Source organism: Brienomyrus brachyistius, chromosome 11, assembly GCF_023856365.1.
Source record: "Brienomyrus brachyistius isolate T26 chromosome 11, BBRACH_0.4, whole genome shotgun sequence".
NCBI lineage: Eukaryota > Metazoa > Chordata > Actinopteri > Osteoglossiformes > Mormyridae > Brienomyrus > Brienomyrus brachyistius.
The window spans coordinates 20,006,071-20,024,679 of record NC_064543.1 but is presented as its reverse complement, the minus strand read 5'-3'; the positions used below and the strand labels follow the sequence as shown (position 1 = coordinate 20,024,679).

The 18,609-nt window shown below is 46.0% G+C and overlaps 1 protein-coding gene across 5 annotated transcripts in view; it reads left to right on the top strand.

The window, feature by feature from the left end:
* LOC125751476 (docking protein 4-like) overlaps positions 1-18,609 on the top strand; it is a 74,644-nt gene that overhangs the window by 7,031 nt on the left and 49,004 nt on the right. For 2 of the 5 annotated variants that reach the window (XM_049030337.1, XM_049030336.1), the window contains 4 exons: positions 1,743-2,390; positions 9,152-9,332; positions 16,061-16,242; positions 16,630-16,733. The gene's annotated coding sequence lies outside the window, so the exon portion shown is untranslated. Of the gene's footprint in view, positions 1-1,742; positions 2,391-8,976; positions 9,333-13,311; positions 16,243-16,629; positions 16,734-18,609 lie in introns of those variants that run through there. The other 3 variants (XM_049030338.1, XM_049030340.1, XM_049030341.1) reach the window with 3 other exon arrangements.

Below are 18,609 nucleotides of genomic sequence, written 5' to 3'. Positions count from 1 at the left end.
CACCTCGCTTCTTATATAAAATGTGTTTACATCATCCTTTACAGAAAACTACTTGGATTGGAATTGACACAACTGCTACGCAAGTACGCATTCGCCGCCATACATCAGGCGATTTCTTGTCATTATTGCGCAACTGCGTAACTGTAACTCTAATAAAAATAATGTGTGTGTGTGTGTGTATTCTTAATCACAGTGCTGACAAATTAATCTTGATAACCCTGCAGTACAGGCTTGGGGCCCAGATACTGTCTGTCCATAATACAGGTCTGCTAACTGAGTCAAATATTCTGCCAGCACCTTCTCCTGCACCTCAAAGAAACCTTTGTTGCTGCTGTGGTAACCTACACTGGGAAGATCACTGGACCCCTGGTCTCTCAGCTTCTGCAGTGATTTGCAGTATCTGCTCACTGTTACATAGCCGATCCCATCTGCCTTCACAACTGACCTGACTGACCTGCCCTTCTTTGTGACCTCGTCAGATGCTTTTTTTATAAAACACTGGCAGACGCACCTCTTTCAGTCTTTCTTTTCCACTGTCTAGGCATTCTGTGAAAATATTAAAATCAAGAAAGTCTCCTTAGCTGTATGTACTGTAAGGGGATGGTTGTAGCACTTTTTAAAGATGTGTTACAACCCACCCACCCCTCTTAGCTATTGTTCAGCTAGCTGTAGTAGGATAGTGGTTTGAAATTAACGGGGGAAAAATGCATCACAGTTTGCCTGAGAAACTACAATTTAATCTTATTTAAGTCATGTGATTTTATCTGCAATACTAGAATTGGCATGTACCAGTTTCCAGCCTTGATATTCACCATATGGGTTTAGGGAGGAAGTGTCGTTAATGCTGAAATAATCACATGACTCTCATCCTATCTTTTATTGGTGGAACTGGTGGTGTTACAACTCTCCCCATGTTACAGCCATACACGGTCTCCCCTATTTCTTTTGTGAGGCAGTTATGCCAGTGCTTGGTTACAGGAGTGAAATTACAGCGTAGTTTGGGTTGGGGTCAATTGCAGACTCCGTGGAGCTGGTTCTGAGAGAATGATTATTCAGGGGGCCTTGGGTGGCGAAGATCGTGCGTATGCGTAATTATGCGATTTAATGGGTGCTGTCAGTTAATTTATGTTGTAAATAATAAGCAATAATAAGTTTTGTACCCTTCCAATATTTACTGTTGAGTCCCTGGGTTTCCCTTGTAATGCGGCGTTTAGTTTTTTAGTAGTTCCTGGCAAATGGGTTTGTGGTGATCGTGACTTGTATAAAGATTGTCTTTTGTTTATTAATGAAACCGTAATTCCCACCAACAGGACAGGTGATTGGCCTCATGAGCCATGGTGTTTACAACCACTTACCTCTGTGGTCCACTCTGTAGTCCACCCATAAAAGAATGTATTGCAATAATTCAGTTATATTAGTGAACATCTTGTTGGTTTTTACGTGCTGTACATAGCTAACCACTGGTGACTTGTGTATACATGTCACGCTTGTCTCCAGATCAGGGACGTATGGGGGGGGGGGCAGTATGCTGATTGGCCACATCACCTGTCACTCACTGATTCAAAGCGTATCATTGGCTAATGATAAGGTTAGGATCTCTGTGTGAGTTATGGCCCCTCTTTTGCTCTCTACCTTAAATTAATCTTAGAACCTTAGAATCAGCCATGCTCCCGAGTACCGTAATCTTAGGAGGTTCTGCTCGCCCTGCTGTTGTTTCACGCTTATCTGTTTTGCTTTCTCAGGACACCGAGAGTAACCGTGGGCACCCCGTAACGTTACTTCCCGTTTGCCATCTTAGAAGCGGCTCACCAGAAATGAACCACAAGGCTGGCTGGGATCCCATGGAGGCCAGGATCCTTTGGAGGCCGGGATCCCTTCCAGTCCGGGTCCAACTTTGGAGTGGATAAGGTCCCTGAACAGCATGACTATGGCACTTGTGGCTCCTAGGAGCCCGATGGGGAGCAGGCACAGGTCCAGCCCACCCCTGCTGATTTCCCTGAGAGCAGCCCACGGGGGAGGAATGGGAGGTGCAGGAGGAGATGAGGCGCTGGGAGGTGGAGGAGGGGTCGCAAGCCTGGGCCACCCAGACGGAGAAGCCCATGTGCTGGTGGTCCGACTGCACCACTAACTGGCAGGAGAATTGGAGCTAGGTGTGGAAAGAGCTAAGCCAGGTGAGGTACATCTCCTGCGGCTGGTGGAGGGAACCAAGGAACTGGTGCAGCATGGTGAGCAGGGCAAGAGCATACCGGCGGTAACAAGGGACGCACCCTGAGCGTGCTGGCCAGCCTGCCCCTGTCTTCCTCCTCCTCATCATCCTCACAGCCCACAGAGAGTCCCGGCCCCTAAGCAGGAGCCTGTGAGAGATGTGGGTACAGAGATGCATGAAGCAGGTATGCTAGAAGAATTAATTATCATGTTTTCTTATGCTCCATGTATGTATTTAGCAGATTCTGTTTCATTGCAGCTTTACGGCTGACTTCTATTCCGACTTAACACAAAAACGAACATGTTTTTTGTGATTTGTTTTTTTTTTTTTTTTTTTTTAGCAATTTCAATGTTTCCTTTGATGATTTTTTTTGTTACCATCTTAAAAATATGCAAAATCTGGGTCGCTGGAAATGCCACTGCTGTTGTAATTAGCGCCAGTCATGTGTGACTTCATTGTAACTCTGTTAGCCTGCAGCCAGTGATTGTTGCGCCTGAGAGAAACCCTGTGTTTTCAGAGAACACGTTGTTGGGACTGAGCTGACTTTTAGTGGTTTTTTGCTGCTGGTTTCCACGGAGATTTTGTTTACATTTGAGGCCCTCTTGTGGTTGCATTCTGTAACTGTTTCTTGATTCTATAAGTATACAGTATACAATATTTCTGAGTTGGATACGTATCAAACCATGACATGGGGTAACTTGGCATATGTTCCATACCTAGTTTGTGACTGTATGGGTCGCTGTGTGTGTGTGATTATATATATATATATATATATATATATATATATATATAAATAAACAAACACACACACACACACACACACAGTGTTATGCAAAAGTTTGGGCACCCCTGATAATTTTCATGCTTTTCCTTTATGAATCACTGGTTGTTTGGATCAGCAGTTTCAGTTAAATATATCATATAGCAGATGAACACAGTGATATTTGAGAAGCAAAATTAAGTTTATAGGATTAAAAAGTCTGCAATAATTATTTAAACAAAATTAGGCAGGTGCTTAAATTTGGGCACCACAACAGAAAAATTACATTAATATTTAATAGATCCTTCTTTTGCAGAAATAACAGCCTCTAAACGCTCCCTATAGCTTCCAGTGAGAGTCTGGATTCTGGTTGAAGGTATTTTGGACCATTCTTCCTTACAAAACATCTCCAGTTCAGTCAGGTTTGATGGTTTCCGAGCATGGGCAGCCCGCTTTAAATAACACCACAGATTTTCAATAATATTCAGGTCTGGGGACTGAGATGGCCAGAAAGTTGTACTCGTTCCTCTGCATGAATGCCTTAGTAGATTTTGAGCAGTGTTTAGGGTCATTGTCTTGTTGAAGTATCCAGCCCCGGTGCAACTTCAACTTTGTCACCGATTCTTGAACATTGTTCTCATATTAACTGCAATCCATGTGACCCTCAACTTTAACAAGATTCCCAGTACCTGCACTGGCCACACAGCCCCACAGCATGATGGAACCGCCACCAAATGTTACTGTGGGTCGCAGGTGTTTGTCTTGCAATGCTGTGTTCTTCTCCCACCATGCATACCGCCCCTTGTTATGTCCAAATGACTCAATTTTAGTTTCATCAGTCCACAGCATCTTATTCCAAAATGAAGCTGGCTTGTCCAAATGTGCTTTAGCAGACCTCAAGCCACTCTGTTTGTGGCATGTGTGCAGAAAAGGCTTCTTCTGCATTACTGTCCCATGCAGCATCTCCTTGTGCAAAGTGTGCTGAATAGTTGAACGATGCACAGTGACACCATCTGCAGCAAGATGATGTTGTAGGTCTTTGGAGCTGGTCTCTGGGTTGATTATGACTATTCTCACTATTCTTCGGCTCTGCTTATATGAGATTTTTCTTAGCCTGCCACTTCAGGCCTTAACGAGAACTGTGCCTGTGGTCTTCCATTTCCTCACTATGTTCCTCACAGTGGAAACTGACAGCTGCAATCTCAGATAGCTTTTTGAATCCTTCCCCTAAACCATGATGCTGAACAATCATTGTTCTCAGGTCATTTGTGAGTTGTTTTGAGGCTCCCATGTTGCCACTCTTCAGACAAGATGCAAATAGGAGAAAAACTTGCAATTAGCCACCTTAAATACCCTTTCTTATGATTGGATTCACCTGTGTATGTAGGTCAAGGGTCAATGAGCGTTCCAAACAAATTTTGTGTTCCAATAATTAGTGCTAAGGGTATTCAAATCAATGAAATGACAAGGGTGCCCAAATTTATGCACCTGGCTAATTTTGTTTAAATGATTATTGCACACTTTCTGCAAACCCTATAAACTTAATTTCACTTTTGAAATATCACTGTGTTTGTCTGCTATATGATATATTTTACTGAAATTGCTGATCCAAACAACCAGTGATTCATAAAGGAAAGCTATATATATATATATATATATATATATATATATATACTGCAATATACAGTGTTCACAAAACGTTTTCAGTAAAGTATTGAAAATTTATTGGTTTTATTAATTATTTATAATTAGTATTTTGAACTATTCATTTGATTGTAAATGTATATTAATAATTGATACTTTATTGATCCCCATGGGGAAATTCTCTTTACGCCTCCCAACTTGCTCTTTGTTTGCAAGAGTAAGCTAGAGCATAGGGCAGCCACCTGTTCCGGCACCCAGGGGGCTGGGGGTCAAGGGCCTTGATCAAAGACCCGCAGACGTGCTGAAGCTGGGTTGAGCTGGTGACTTTCTGATCATAAACACTGGCTTAGCCCACGGAGCCAGGTACTGCCCCGGTGTGTGTGTCATAGTTTTTATTAAAACATTCATTTCAAGCTGTAATAAATTGAAACCCAAATTATACTTCTACAAAGGCTGTTCCGAGTTTAAAAAAAATATATTTCAAACAGACTCATTGGGTGCTTTTCAATTAGTAACATGTTTGCAATAACCAAACACCAAACATTTGTCTTCAGTATCGTATTGGGGGACAGTGACTACAGTTGCAAATAACAGCGAAATGGCAAAAACACAATAGGTTGAGTCAAAGAAATTTGAAATTTCTTCCCCGCTAGATATTCCACAGTCAACTGTATTATTGCAAAGTGGAAGCATTTAGAAAGAACAGAAACTCAGCCACAAAGTGTCAGACCATGTGAAGTAACAGAGTGGGGTTGCCGAGTGCATAAAAGTCGCCAAATCTCTGTTGACTCAACTGCAAGTTCCAAACCTCCTCTGGCATTAACTCCAGCACAAAACTGTGCACTGGCAGCTTCATGGAATGGGCTTCCATGGCCGAGCAGCTGCATGCCAGCCTCACATTACCAAGCACAATGCCAAGTGTCAGATGGAGTGGCGTAAAGCACACTGCCACTGGACTCTGGAACAGTGGGAACATTTTCTGTGGAGTGACAAATTATGCTTCTCTGATAGTCTGATGGACGAGTCTGGGGTTGGCAGATGTCAGGAGAAGGTTACCTGCCTGACTGCATTGTGCCAACTGTAAAGTTTGGTGGAGGAGGGATAATGGTATGGGGCTGTTTTTCAGGGGCTGGGCTTGGCCCCTTAGTTACAGTGAAGGAAACTCTGAATGCTTCATCTTACCAAGGAATTTTGTACAATTCTATGCTTCCAACTATAAAACAAGTATATGCTTCTTTAGGTCAGTCCTTCCATTACCCTAATGGCACCTTTAGACCCTGCGGTGGACTGACACCGAAGTCCATTCTCTCAGGGTGTAAGCAAACTAGGCAGGAGGGTGTCCAGCAGGGGGCACCAGAAGCTAAATTACTGTTCGGAGTAAGAAATGTATAAAGCTGTCGTTTCTGTAGACCCCTGTGAAGGCTGTGAACGGCAGCCCGTTACAGAGGCTTGTTCCCCTGGTGGAGCCTGACAAACTGTCATCGACATGGAGAGATCAGCACTGTCAGGGATGAGAGGGGGCGGAGGTGGAAATAATGCCTCCAATGCATCACTCTAATGCTGTGCTAATGCTCGCTAACACCCCGGCCTAATGGGAAGCAATTGCACTTAGGTTAGCATACTGTCACCATTAGGTAAGGAGTGAAGGGTAATGATGGAGCTTAAAGCCTGAGAAAATGGTCCTGTTTATACTGAGAGGCTGGAGCCGCGATGTCATCGTCGGCGGCAGCGAGCGCGCTCAGTCTGACTGGAGACGTCACATGACAGAGGGAGGGAAGTGACACCAGACAGTAGAGAGGAGTGACTGCTGATGAGGGAGAGGTGTGTGGCTGGCAGTGGGGACGGTGTCGCTCAGCTGTTTGGGACTTTGTGCTCGGATGGCTGCCAGTTCAAATCCCAGGGTCGGCAGAGTGATGTCACCGTTGGGCCCCTGAGCATGGCCCTTAACCCTTAGTTGCTCCAGGGACTGGTGTACTCTCCTTTCTCAGTTGTGCATGGCTTTTGATGAAGTCATTCCCTAAATAAAAATAACGTAACCGTGTGTGTGTGTGTGTGTCGATCAGGAATTAATTTTCATAACTGGATCAATCTTGACAGTGTTTTGTGTTATATGACAGGTTGTATTTAACAGTTCCTCCCTGAAATTTTCCCCCAACTTTCAGTTAGTGTGTTCAAATGAATGCATCCCACCATCTCCCTGTCTCCCCAGATGAACCTCCTGAAGGAGATGCACCAGAATGAGTTGGAGTCGCATAACCGAGGACAGGGAACATGAACTGTTTGCACAGGCCAGCACAGATAAGAAGCTGTGTGATCTATGGGGAGAGGCGAGCTTTGACCCCCCACATTCAGTTCAGAGTCCCGCCATCCCAGGTGGCTAGACTTCAGGGTAGAGGAGCCATGTTCCCAAAGCACCTTAGAAAGAGGCACTGTTGTTATGCTGTTAGCGATCAGAAGTGCTAACTGGCCTTGACAATCTCTGAAGCTGTCCCTGGGGGCCCTGACCTTTACTCCTCTGCTGTCTCAGAGGTGGGTCTTTAACCTCTAGGAGGCGACATTGAGCAGCACCGTGCGCACTGCCATCAATTTGCTGTAATAGGCTGTTATATGCTCATGTATAGAATCCTGAGCCCTGGTTCATATCACCAACAGGGGTTTGTAGGAGATCACGCGCAGGAAGTGCCCTGCATGTGTGCGGTTCAGCGGGTTTGGACACTGTGCCTGCTATCAGAAGGTCGCTGGTTCAAATCCCAAAGTCAGCCGAATGATGTCACCGTTGAGCTCCTTTAACCCCAAGCTGCTGCCGGGACTGTCTGACTGCTGCTTTTTCAAAAAAAAAAAAAAATTAAATCGCTTTAAATAAAAGTATATGCTTAATAATTAAAATGTAATGTTGGGCAGAGACTTTCAGTATGAAAGATGTTTGCATCACCTGAAAACATTTGTTCTAACCACCCCGTCCGTTTGTCTCTATACTTGTGCTGTTGGTCGGTGAAAGTCATAGAGGAAAAGAGGGAGGGAGGGAGGGAAGGAGAGAGAGAGAACGAGCAAAGCGGAAGGAGCGGATGAGTCAGCCTAGGAGGTGTCACGAGTCTGCCATCACGCCGGACAGCCCGGAAACCGGCAGACAAGTGTGGCGGGGGCACAGTGGGGGGGGTGCACAAACTGCATGTCATGCGTGGCAGATGAATCAGCCGTCACATGATCCCAAAACCAGCTGCTCTGCTACTTCCTGCCCTGTACCACCTGGTCAGAAAAGTCAGTCTCATTAGGGGGCACTAATAGGACAGAGATCCTAATTAAATACTGCACAGCCTCCCCAAAGAACTGAACCGTTCCTTAGCCACTGTGCCCCCTGTAGCTTTGACATGTTTCAGATATGACTGAATATAACTAATTGCATTTTTGAGTAAATTAATAGCCTACCCCGACCTGTAGGGGGCAGGATGAGCCATATATCATCTCAGTCTGCCCTTATTAGGCTCTTGGTCATAGAATTTCTGCATTCTGTCAATTTCTGTGTTCCTGGGAGGTTGAGATTGTCGAAGGTCTCGTGAAATCTCTCTTCCTGAGCTGGTTATTAGGCTGGATGTCCGGAGGGCTACAAGGTTGAATTTAGTTTCTTTCTCACCTGTGGCAAAAAGCCCCCCCCCAGCTCGGAGAGTACTGAGTGTTCTGCTTTGATCTGTTGCTCATGAGCTGGTGTCCAGAAGGTTGTGGGTTTTAGATTCCATCTCATAGTCGGTACACTAATCATGTCAATGTTAGGCCTCTGAGCAAGGTCCTTAACCCCAGCTTCTCCTGGGGAGCTGAAAGCTGGTTGACGCAGCTCTCTGACTCCAAGCTCTCCTCGCTTTGCTGTAACTTTGGACAAAAGCATCTGCTAAGTATACCAATATAAACGTGAATAATTTCTTGCAGACTTAAGGGCGAATCTCCGTTGTGTAGCTGTTTTGTGTCCCATTGCCACAAGCCAGATGGGGGATTTCTGTAGAGTCAGTCACATGCTCCGTGTATGAAAGTCTTCCTGTCAGGATAATTAGGACAGAACAGGATCACTGGTGACATTTCACATTTGGAAAATAACACATGTGCAAAAAGAAAATGTTTGCAGGAGGTGGGACGGTGATGTGAGGCTTAATGTGAGAAACGGGGAGGTAGATGATAGATCTTATTATGTGACATGTTCTGCCTAATGTTAGCTGAAATGAAGCTTTATTTCCCATTTTTACAAGTGTGAGAACAGGTTAGGAATGTGTTAGTTTTCGCATTTCCCATCATGCTCTCCTTTGAGACACACACATAGAGGTGAGAGTGAAGCTTGGGTTCTGAATGCAGGGTCAGGCTATTGACTTGGTGACGAGGGGTTAAGTGCCTTGCTCAAGGGCCCATCTGAGATATGGCTACTCTGCCAAGCATGGGATTCAAACCAACAACTTTCTGATTACAGGCACAGAGGCGTAACCCAAGCAATGCCCCCACAGATAAATTTTATTTATCCCAGGGGGAAATTCTTGAAAGTGTTAATGTTTCAACCCCAGATGGAGAGGATCCAGGCTGAGAACGTGGTGGAGTGGGGCATTGGGGAGCGCCAGGAGACCGACCAAGAGAGAACAAGAAGCTGCGTGTGCAGGTGGAGGACCTTGGGGAGCAGCCGCAGCACAGACACAGGCAGACGGCGACCTCAGGAGCGTCCTGGCCGAGCTCTTTGAGAGGAGCAGGGTAAGCATGATGGCAGGACAGACCTCTTGTCCAGGAGGCTGTGCGCCGGGGCCTCCTGCTGTTACTGGAACCCCACTAAGTCACTTTACCCCCTCCCTCCAAAACGAAAGAAAGCACTAGTGGGAAGAGTAAGAAAGTCGTCATAAGCTAGCTGGCTAGCAGAACATGCTGCTTCAGGATTGCATTTATGTAATATTTAGTGTAGGGACTGCTTGTGGGCAACAGGGGAGCATGTTTGAGTTGTGGTAAACACCGCCACTGGGGATTCACCTGGGACGGCACAAAAAGTGCCCCAGAGCTGAGCCATGGGGTTCGTGTTCATGCCAGGTGGAACAGGGCTGACTCCGTCGTCTCTGAGACACAGAAGGCAGATGGCGGGGGGCGGTCCTCGGCTCGTGGCGAGGAGGACGATTACAGCCTGCTGTCACTGCCGCTCCCTTGTGCTGCTGTGGTGACGGGTCCCATTTAGAGAGGCCACACCCCCCCCGTCCTCAGATGACCTCAGAAAAACTCACCGACTTGACGCCCTACTCAGGGGGTACGATCTGTCTGGGCCCTTGACCCCCGAATGATCCAGGTTCTCTAACCCTGCTTTTTGAGAAATGCTGGAATAAACATGTATAACGGTCGGCCACAGTTACAGACATGCCACATAGGGGAAGGCAGTCAGCTCCACTGGGGGGGTTAACAGCAGCCACTGCTAACGACACATTCAGCCAGTGACAGCTAGAGCAATTTATAGAGCTGGCTGGCAGCCTTTGGCTAAACAGCACTGCAACTTACCTGCCTGGTCAGTCTGAACCCACAGCAGGGATAGGGGAGGACCCAGGCTACAGATTACAGTGCAACTGAAGCAGGGTGTGCCCCTGTTTAATGGGCTGATACCTGATACACATTGTCAAACACCATGCATATATGGGTCGAGAGAGACTAAACTGGATACATTATTTTTTTTAGCAGATGCTCTTACCCAGAGTAACATACACATTTTTGAGACAGTGGGGGTCAAACAATCCTTGGAGTAACTGGGGGTTAATGGCCTTGCTCCAGGGCCCAATGTTAAAGTCACTCTGCCAAACATGGGATTTGAACCAGCAACCTTCTGATGACAGATGCAGCATCCCAACCCAATGAGCCCCATGCTGCCTCTGTTTAATTCCTGTATGTGTGTGAGAGATGTATGTGGTTGTGTGTGCATATGTACGTGTGTATGTTGTAGACAGTGTGTTTGGCCAGAGGTGCATAGATATGCACACGTGTGAGGGAGGGGCAGGGGCAGAGGGATCTTGGGAGATGACACAAGCATAATCCTCTGACTTATCTCAATGTGGCCCATCCATTTCTCCAGCCTCAGCAGATGAGAACTCAATCGATTCATTAATCATTTTGATAGGAGGTGGTTGGGTCACTCCCCTGTGGGTGATGGGGGGCTTCCAGCAAGACTCCAGTTTTGGGGGCTGGAATGGGTGGTGCCTTTGATTTATTGCGGACATTGGGTCCATCTACTGGGGGGGGGATGTCCAGGCTCTGACCTTCAGGAGTGTGTGACCTGTGAGTAAGTGTGACGGACTTTCTCATATACCTTACACATATGCGCACGCCTGATAGACATACATAGATACCTACAAACCCATTTTCATCATAGAGAACATATTCATTCTTCTACTTACTGCGGATGCTCAGTTGACTGATAGCAGTGAGTACAGGTGAGGGTGGTCATAATGCTCTATGGTTAGGATGTTGTACCTGTGATGGGAAGGTCGCTGGTTCAAATCCCAGGGTCAACGCAGTGATGTCACCACTGAGCCCCTGAGCAAGACCCTTAACCCCCAGTTGCTCCAGGGACCGGCTGACCCTACTTCCTCGTAAATGTGTTTTGCTTTGGATAAAAGCATCTACTGAATCAATATAACATTCTGGATTATCCTCAACTCTGGGTCACATGAGTGCGGAGTTTGCATGTTCTCCCCATGCCGTCATGGGGTTTCCTCCGGGTACTCCGGTTTCCCCCCACAGTCCAAAGACATGCTGAGGCTAATTGGACTTGCTAAGTTGCCCGTAGGTGTGCATGTCAGAGTGAATGGTGTGTGAGTGTGCTCTGCGATAGGCTGGCCCCCCATCCTGGGTTGTACCCTGCCTCGTGCCCATTGCTTCCAGGATAGGCTCCGGACCCCCCGCGACCCAGTAGGATAAGCGGTTTGGAAAATCGATGGATGAATGGATTACCCTCAAAATCTGAGGTTTCCGTGAAATTGTGTTCAAATGCAAAATGGAAGCTGAAGTTCCAACTAAATTCTAAATTCCAATTCTACAGTATTTTAATGCATCCATACAGTTGAGCAGGAGTGAATGTTTATTGCCTTGCAAGAATGACATAATTCCTATATCATTTCTGCGTGCCGCCGCCTGATCTGAATCTGCAGTTGCCATCACAGACTTTAGACCCGTCAGTCGTGGATGTCGAGCCTTTTACAAGAAATAAGCTAGGAGGTGATCAGTGTGGCTAGGTTAATTTACTAAAGACATCATTATGAGAAGAAGATGGACATGGATCGGACACACCGATAAAGGAGAACCAGACACATCAACGGTTCTCCACTGATCCCCAGAGGGAAAATGGAAGAAAGATGGGCCCCAAGACACCTGGAGGGGTGCTGTGGAAAGAGAACCGAATGCTGAGGCACAGGAACGTGCCCAAGAGAGACAAGTGTGGCTTATCTGTGGTGCCCTCAGTGCCTGCTTGCACAGCGGGCAGTAATTGGGATAGTAAACCATTAATCAGCGTGTGCAAAAATAGCATTTGCATTGTTTTTGTCAAGCAAAGTCTGCCTCAGAGCATTTCCTCATTAACATAACTACCCTGTCTCCAAGGACGCGTATGAAATGTGAGCGGCAGATTCCTCGCTTATTCAATATGCAAAAATTGTAATATTCAGATTTGTTTACACAAGCGTAGCCTATCCATTGACAGAAGGCAGTTGGGAATATCAGAATACTTTTGGCAAATTTCAACTCCAAGTAACGATGAATAATATTTCCAGGTGCACACATTCATCTATCCCAAGACGTCCAATATGAATTTGGGCAGAAAACGTCTTCATGATTTTTGTTAAAAGCCAAAGGCCTGTTCTTTGTTCAGGGTTCACTATGTATTAGTGTTGGCTAAACATGATGGGTTTTATGATGGAGGAACTGTGTTTTTTTTTTTAATGAGCTCCCCCGCCCTGCCAGAGGGGGTGGGGTTCATCTCCCTTCAGTTAATGATTTCCAGAAACGACCGGAGCTGTTTAATTATTCACTAAGCTTTGCCCAGTGATGGCAGGCAGGTCCCAGTTTGATGCCTCGGCTGAGTCTGGACCTCCTGTTTTGCTACCGTTTTTCTGATTCGCTCATTTCCTCATTTAATGCGACATGAGATTGAACTCCAGGTTTGGTTTGTGGGGGGGGGGGCGGGGGGGGGGGGGGACTGAGCTGAGGCTTTTTATCTCCCATTGTACTGCTCGTCTCTTCAGAAGTGCTGGTCATGTGAACTGTTGTGTTTGAAGAGACATTGGTTTGTCTCACCTGACCAGAATGCAAAGTGTTAGAAGAGCGGGCGTGACGTTCTGGGTCAGTACAGTGGCAGATCCAAAAGCAGGCATTGTCAAGTGTATGTCAAAGGAAAGGGCAGTTATGTACTACCCAGGGTGACCTCCAGGGGGCACCATTCTCATGGGACCACACCAGTGTTCTGACATCCAATCATGCGCGCCACTGACGGAACAGATGTGTGGCTTCTGCAGAATCACCTCGGCGGCTGAATTTATTTTTATTGTTTTAATAAGCGGGGTAAATTGTCTGCAGAGACGCTGATCTCTGCTGGTGTGGGGGTGGATGCGAGGCTGGAGATGAATAAAATGCAGTAATAAAACCACTTTCTGCAGGCAATTACAGGTTAATGGCCTCGATGCGAGACGCGCTGCTGTTTTGTTCTTTGCCATCTGCTTGTCCTCTGCCAGCCAGGCCGCCCCTCTGTGTCATTACTATGGCTGCTACTTTCTTCATGATGTTAGCTGCTCTGTCGAGGAGTTTCATTGGTCGTTGAGGATGTGGGCCGGTTTGGTTGTCTGTGGCTGTGATTGTGTGTGTGTGTGTGTGTGTGTGTGAGACTGTTGTCACCACACACGGCGGCCCGCAGCTGAGCACATTCGTGTATCTGCCACGCACGTCTGTGCCGTTTGAATCTCCGCAGGTCCGCTGGAACGGCTTGTGTAAGCCGGTGTGAAATGAAATGTTCTGCTTGCTGCTCTGAGGGCTGCTCTTGCAGGAATTTCGTATTTGCACTTTTCTGTCCCGTGAACAAGACCCCCCCCCCATGGCGATTTCTCTGCCATTTGACTCTCCTGCCTGTTTCACGGATATAGAGCAAAGTGTGTGATGTTGATCCAGCATGGTCTGTACCTACTTGAATGGGGTCAAGCTTGGAGCTACACAAACATGCTGTATTGCTGTTGCTTGGGCCGGACATGATGTTATGCTCAGCAATGATACTGAAGTTGCCTGGCATTCATTATCCTCCTTTTAATAACCCATTAATAATACTCCTATCCCTCTATTCATAATCCTCCTAACGACCTATTAATAATACTCCTATTTATCCATTCATAATCATTCTAATAAACCATTAAGAATACTCCTATTCTTCCACTCATAATCCTCCTAATAACCTATTAATAATACTCCTATTCTTCCACTCATAATCCTCCTAATAACCTATTAATAATACTCCTATTTATCCATTCATAATCCTCCTAATAACCTATTAATAATACTCCTATTCATCCATTCACAATCCTCCTAATGAGCCATTAATAATACTCCTATTCATCCATTCATAATCCTCCTAATGATCCATTCATAATCCTCCTAATGACCCATTAATAATACTCCTATTCATCCATTCATAATGCTCCTACTGACCCATTAATAATACTCCAATTTATCCATTCATAATCCTCTTAATGACCTATTAATAATACTCCTATTCATCCATTCATAATCCTCTTAATGACCTATTAATAATACTCCTATTCGTCCATTCATAATATTCTTAAGCATCCGGTCATAAACCTCATATCAGCTGTCTGGCTGCCTGTCTGCCTTTTTGTCTATTTAAACGTTTCCCAAACAATGCTGCTCAGCACCACAATGGCAAACCCTGACAGAGCTGCTGTTTTATTTTCCCTCATTTTTATGTGTCTCTTGCTGTATTAGACATTTTCCCAGGTTTGCCAACATTAAAATGACCTTGTTGCCACCCATTTGATAGAGGTGTATGCTGGTGGCGCTGCTTTTCATTGCACAGTAGGGTGTGTGTATTTTCCACCGAGAGAGGGTGGGGTATCACCCCCTCATCAATATAGAGTGAGTCACTGCTTCAGAAGGGGGTGGGGGAGCTTCTTATCTGTTACGAGTTCGAAGGACATGTAGTAATCAGAGGACACTTATTCATCACAACTGACACATCATCTTTTATTTATACCATGATTTATTTAACGGTAATTTCATTATTCAAGGGAAATTTTTTTATTGCACACTAAAAGCAGGAACAAACCCCCTGTCTTTACTGTATTTTTAATCATGTTTAATGTCCTCTTTAATGGACTTTTATGGCTGCTCTAATTATGCACTTTTATGATGATTATGAAAAGAAGACCCTGTTAAGGTTCTCGGTTGACGGCCAAGTTCTCAGCTCTTGAACGAGGTGTTAAATGTGGGGACAGGAGTTCAGGTGGTGAGGGGCCTGTACCCCTCTGGGGTGTGCTGTGGTCAGACTGAGCTGAGGGAGTGTGTACAGTGGGCTTATGATCGATATGCATTTGCAGGACACAGTACCAGTCAGGCCAGTGACAGTCCGGTCAAAGTGCCTTTATTGTCCTCTTCAATTTTATGATCCAGGGGTCATACGCAAAGTCTCGTTGGTTGTAATGCAAGGAAACTGTAATAAATCAAACTGAATAAATATTTAAAATATTTAAACACAAGATATGTGTTGACATATCCAATAAAACGAAAGGAAAAGAAATTTAAGCAAACATATTGAGACTTAGACATAAAACATGGGACAGAAAACCAGTTAAAAATACAACTTTAAAAGTGCAATTAAAAACAGTTGGGAAAATGGACAGTGAAACTGAATGAACAGGAATGTGCAAAATGGTTTATTGATAATGGTTTCAGTGTTATGATGTCAGAGTAAACTGACAGCAGTAGGGAACCCAAATGCAGGGTTTCATGTCGGGGGCGGTATTGTCACGCCGTCTGTATGCAGGTGGACAGTGGCGTGAAATAACATTCCCTCAGGATCACGGTGCGACAGACGGGCAGTGAGTGACAAGGGGAGGGTTTTTACAAGAGAGAGTGAGGGACATGAACTAGTCACCCTTTGATTAAACGTCTGATGCGTTACTGATCTGTCCTGGTTCTGCATACCAAGCTATGCGGTCATAAGTCTAATCCAGATCTGTGAACGTTCCTCCAGTCTTTCTTTCTATGTGGCCTTTTTGCACAAAAGTCGTTTTTATTCACTCTGTTTTTCTGGTCATGTTCTTCTGAGTGCTGTTAGTAAGCCTCAGAATCCTGTACGATCCTCAACTCTTTTCAGTAAATGTTACATTGTGTGATGGTTTATCTGCGGCCCTCCTTCGGATTTGCAAATGATATCCCACCCAGGTGCTATTGATTCACAGGGTGGGCGGGCAGATCTTCTCCGGCCTGCAGAAGCTGCCGCATGTGTGCCACGCCCTCTCCAAGCTAAAGAAGCTGCACCAGGAGAAGACGGCGGAGCTGACACACAGCAAGCGGAGGGTCAAGCAGCGCGAGGCGGAGGGGGGAGGAGCTGAAGAAGGAGCAGGGCTGGGTGGAGGAGCAGGTGAGGAGGTGGGACATTCTCACAGCTACGTGTCAGTCTGCTCAGAGGCGTGACTGAAGGTGGCCGACTGATAGGAGCTGATTGGACATGACATGAACAAATCAGTGGGTCCAAGAAATTAGTCGACCTTCATCTGGAACTAGTTAGGGATCACGACTCTGGGCCCTCGATTAGGCGGTTGCCAGTGATTTCTACATCATGGTTGGCAGAGTGATGTCACTGTTGGCATTTTCAGGATGGCCCTTAACCCTCAATTGCCCTACTTTCTAAATTGTAGGTTGCTTTGGATAAAAGCAACTGCTGGATGGATGTAAGCCTTGCTTCGCACACTGATGATCAGGCGTGGTCCTCAAATCTCAAATGCTCTTGGTCTCTTGCGTCTTCCAGCTGGATGACGCCCACAATCGGGCCAGGAAGCTGCAGAGATGTTTGGATGACCAGGTGGAACGATCAGAGAAGCAGCAGCTGCAGCTGGAGCACTTGCAGTCCCAGTAAGTACTCGATGTTCACCCTGCCATTCTGAGCAATAAACCCTCCACTGTTCCAGGTACATGCCATATGCGCACATACATGCATAGACGCACTCAACCGCTGTCGTCACGGCGACACAGCGTACCTGTGAAGCGTGTGGTGAAGGTGAGACATCACGATGGTCTCAGCCATACTAAGGTGGCTTCGATGTCACGTTCTCTGTAGTCTAAAGCACACTGACCTCTGATGTTGGCCCCTGCCTCCCTGCATCTACATCCGGTCCAGCGGCTGGTCGCAGGCCCACCTGTCGCCTTGGACAGCCTCTCCCACCGCCCTGGCTGCTAGTTGCCATAGTAACGGCTTGACTTTCGTTCCACCTCTGAGCAGTAGGGAATCCGGCGACAGCCCCCAGCCAAACTCTGGGTCCGGGAGCCCTAGTATGAGTTCAGGAAATCCACGTACGCCTTTCAGACCGGCTTGGGTTCGAATAATCACTTGCGGTGTCGTCCCCCGAATTGACTCGCGATGAAAGGAGAGTCGGAACGCTATATCCAGAGAGGAACTTCATTAATGTGTCTATGGTGCGTCAAAACACTGTCCTTACCCCATAGCACCTCAGCTCTGTTCGTCTCCTGTAAAATTCCGGGCCGTAATTCTGTATATATCAAATGGTGCTGCCCAGATACCCATCATCCTGTCTGCTGACTGTGTTGTCATGGAGGAGCAGTTATCACGTGGCGCTACTGTCAGGCCTGCATATGAGTGACGCAGTGTGTCGCTCCTCCAGCCACTGCGAGAAGCCTCCTGTCCTCCTCTGTCATCTGACTTTCTTTCTTTTAATTACTTGACTTCCCTGATTTTGTGTTATTCTGTCTTAATCATGTTGTATCACAACACACCCATGTAAAGCACCTTGCGGGGACCTGAGAGGTAAGGAGCATGTGCTGATGTAGCGTGTTGCTGCACCCAGCACAGGACGAACCGCCTCAGGGATGAGAACCTGAGTGCAGCCATGCGGCGGGTGACACCTCAGCATCACATTAGTCCAAATGGAACAGTGTGAGTTTTTTTCCGGGGGCTGGAATGACAATCTTGCTATCTTGAAAGGTGCTATTTAAAAAAATGAATTGAATTGACTTGGGACAAAATATTTTGGATTCCCAGATTGGCACAAGCCTCCTACGGGCATATTGTAGGGCAAAGTGCTTGAATTTCTTTAATACAACTGTATTTATGTACAACTTGTATAACTTGGCCTAAAATCATTACCAACTAAAAATATAGTCAAATACAAAATGATCATTTTTTTGTTGGGACGCATTAATACAAGGCTGAAATGTTCTTGGTACTGAACTTTGGTCTTTAACGGCAGCTAAGCATGTGAGTGTGGTGTGACCGGTGATGCATGTTACGCATTTAATGCACCCATTTCATATAACGATTTACTGCATGTAAAATTGTTGGTTAAAGGCAGATTAAGAGGGCAAGACAGTCTTGACACACAATTGAGTCGAAGTTACTTATCATATACAAGGTCTGTCAGTCTGGGGAGCATTGTCACAGGAATCTCAGCTGTGCTGGACGATGAAGCCAGGAGCTCATCTGGGCCGAAACCATGACTGGCAGACGATGGCTCTCCCATTGTGGTGACTCAGTGGTTCAGGTCTCTATACCTGAGGTCAGAAGTTTGCTGTTTTGAATCCCATACTCAGTACCTGCATGCCCTGAAAAATGCTTTGGGGTCCTACAAAAATGGTCGACCCTGTGCTCAGATCCCAAGCTTCACTCTCATGTTCCAATGTATTTGTGCGAATAAAGTTTCATTTCATGCTAGCAGATGTTAACAGGGTTTCTTTGCCTTCACGTTCAGGTTCGATTTCTTAGACAGTCTTCAGT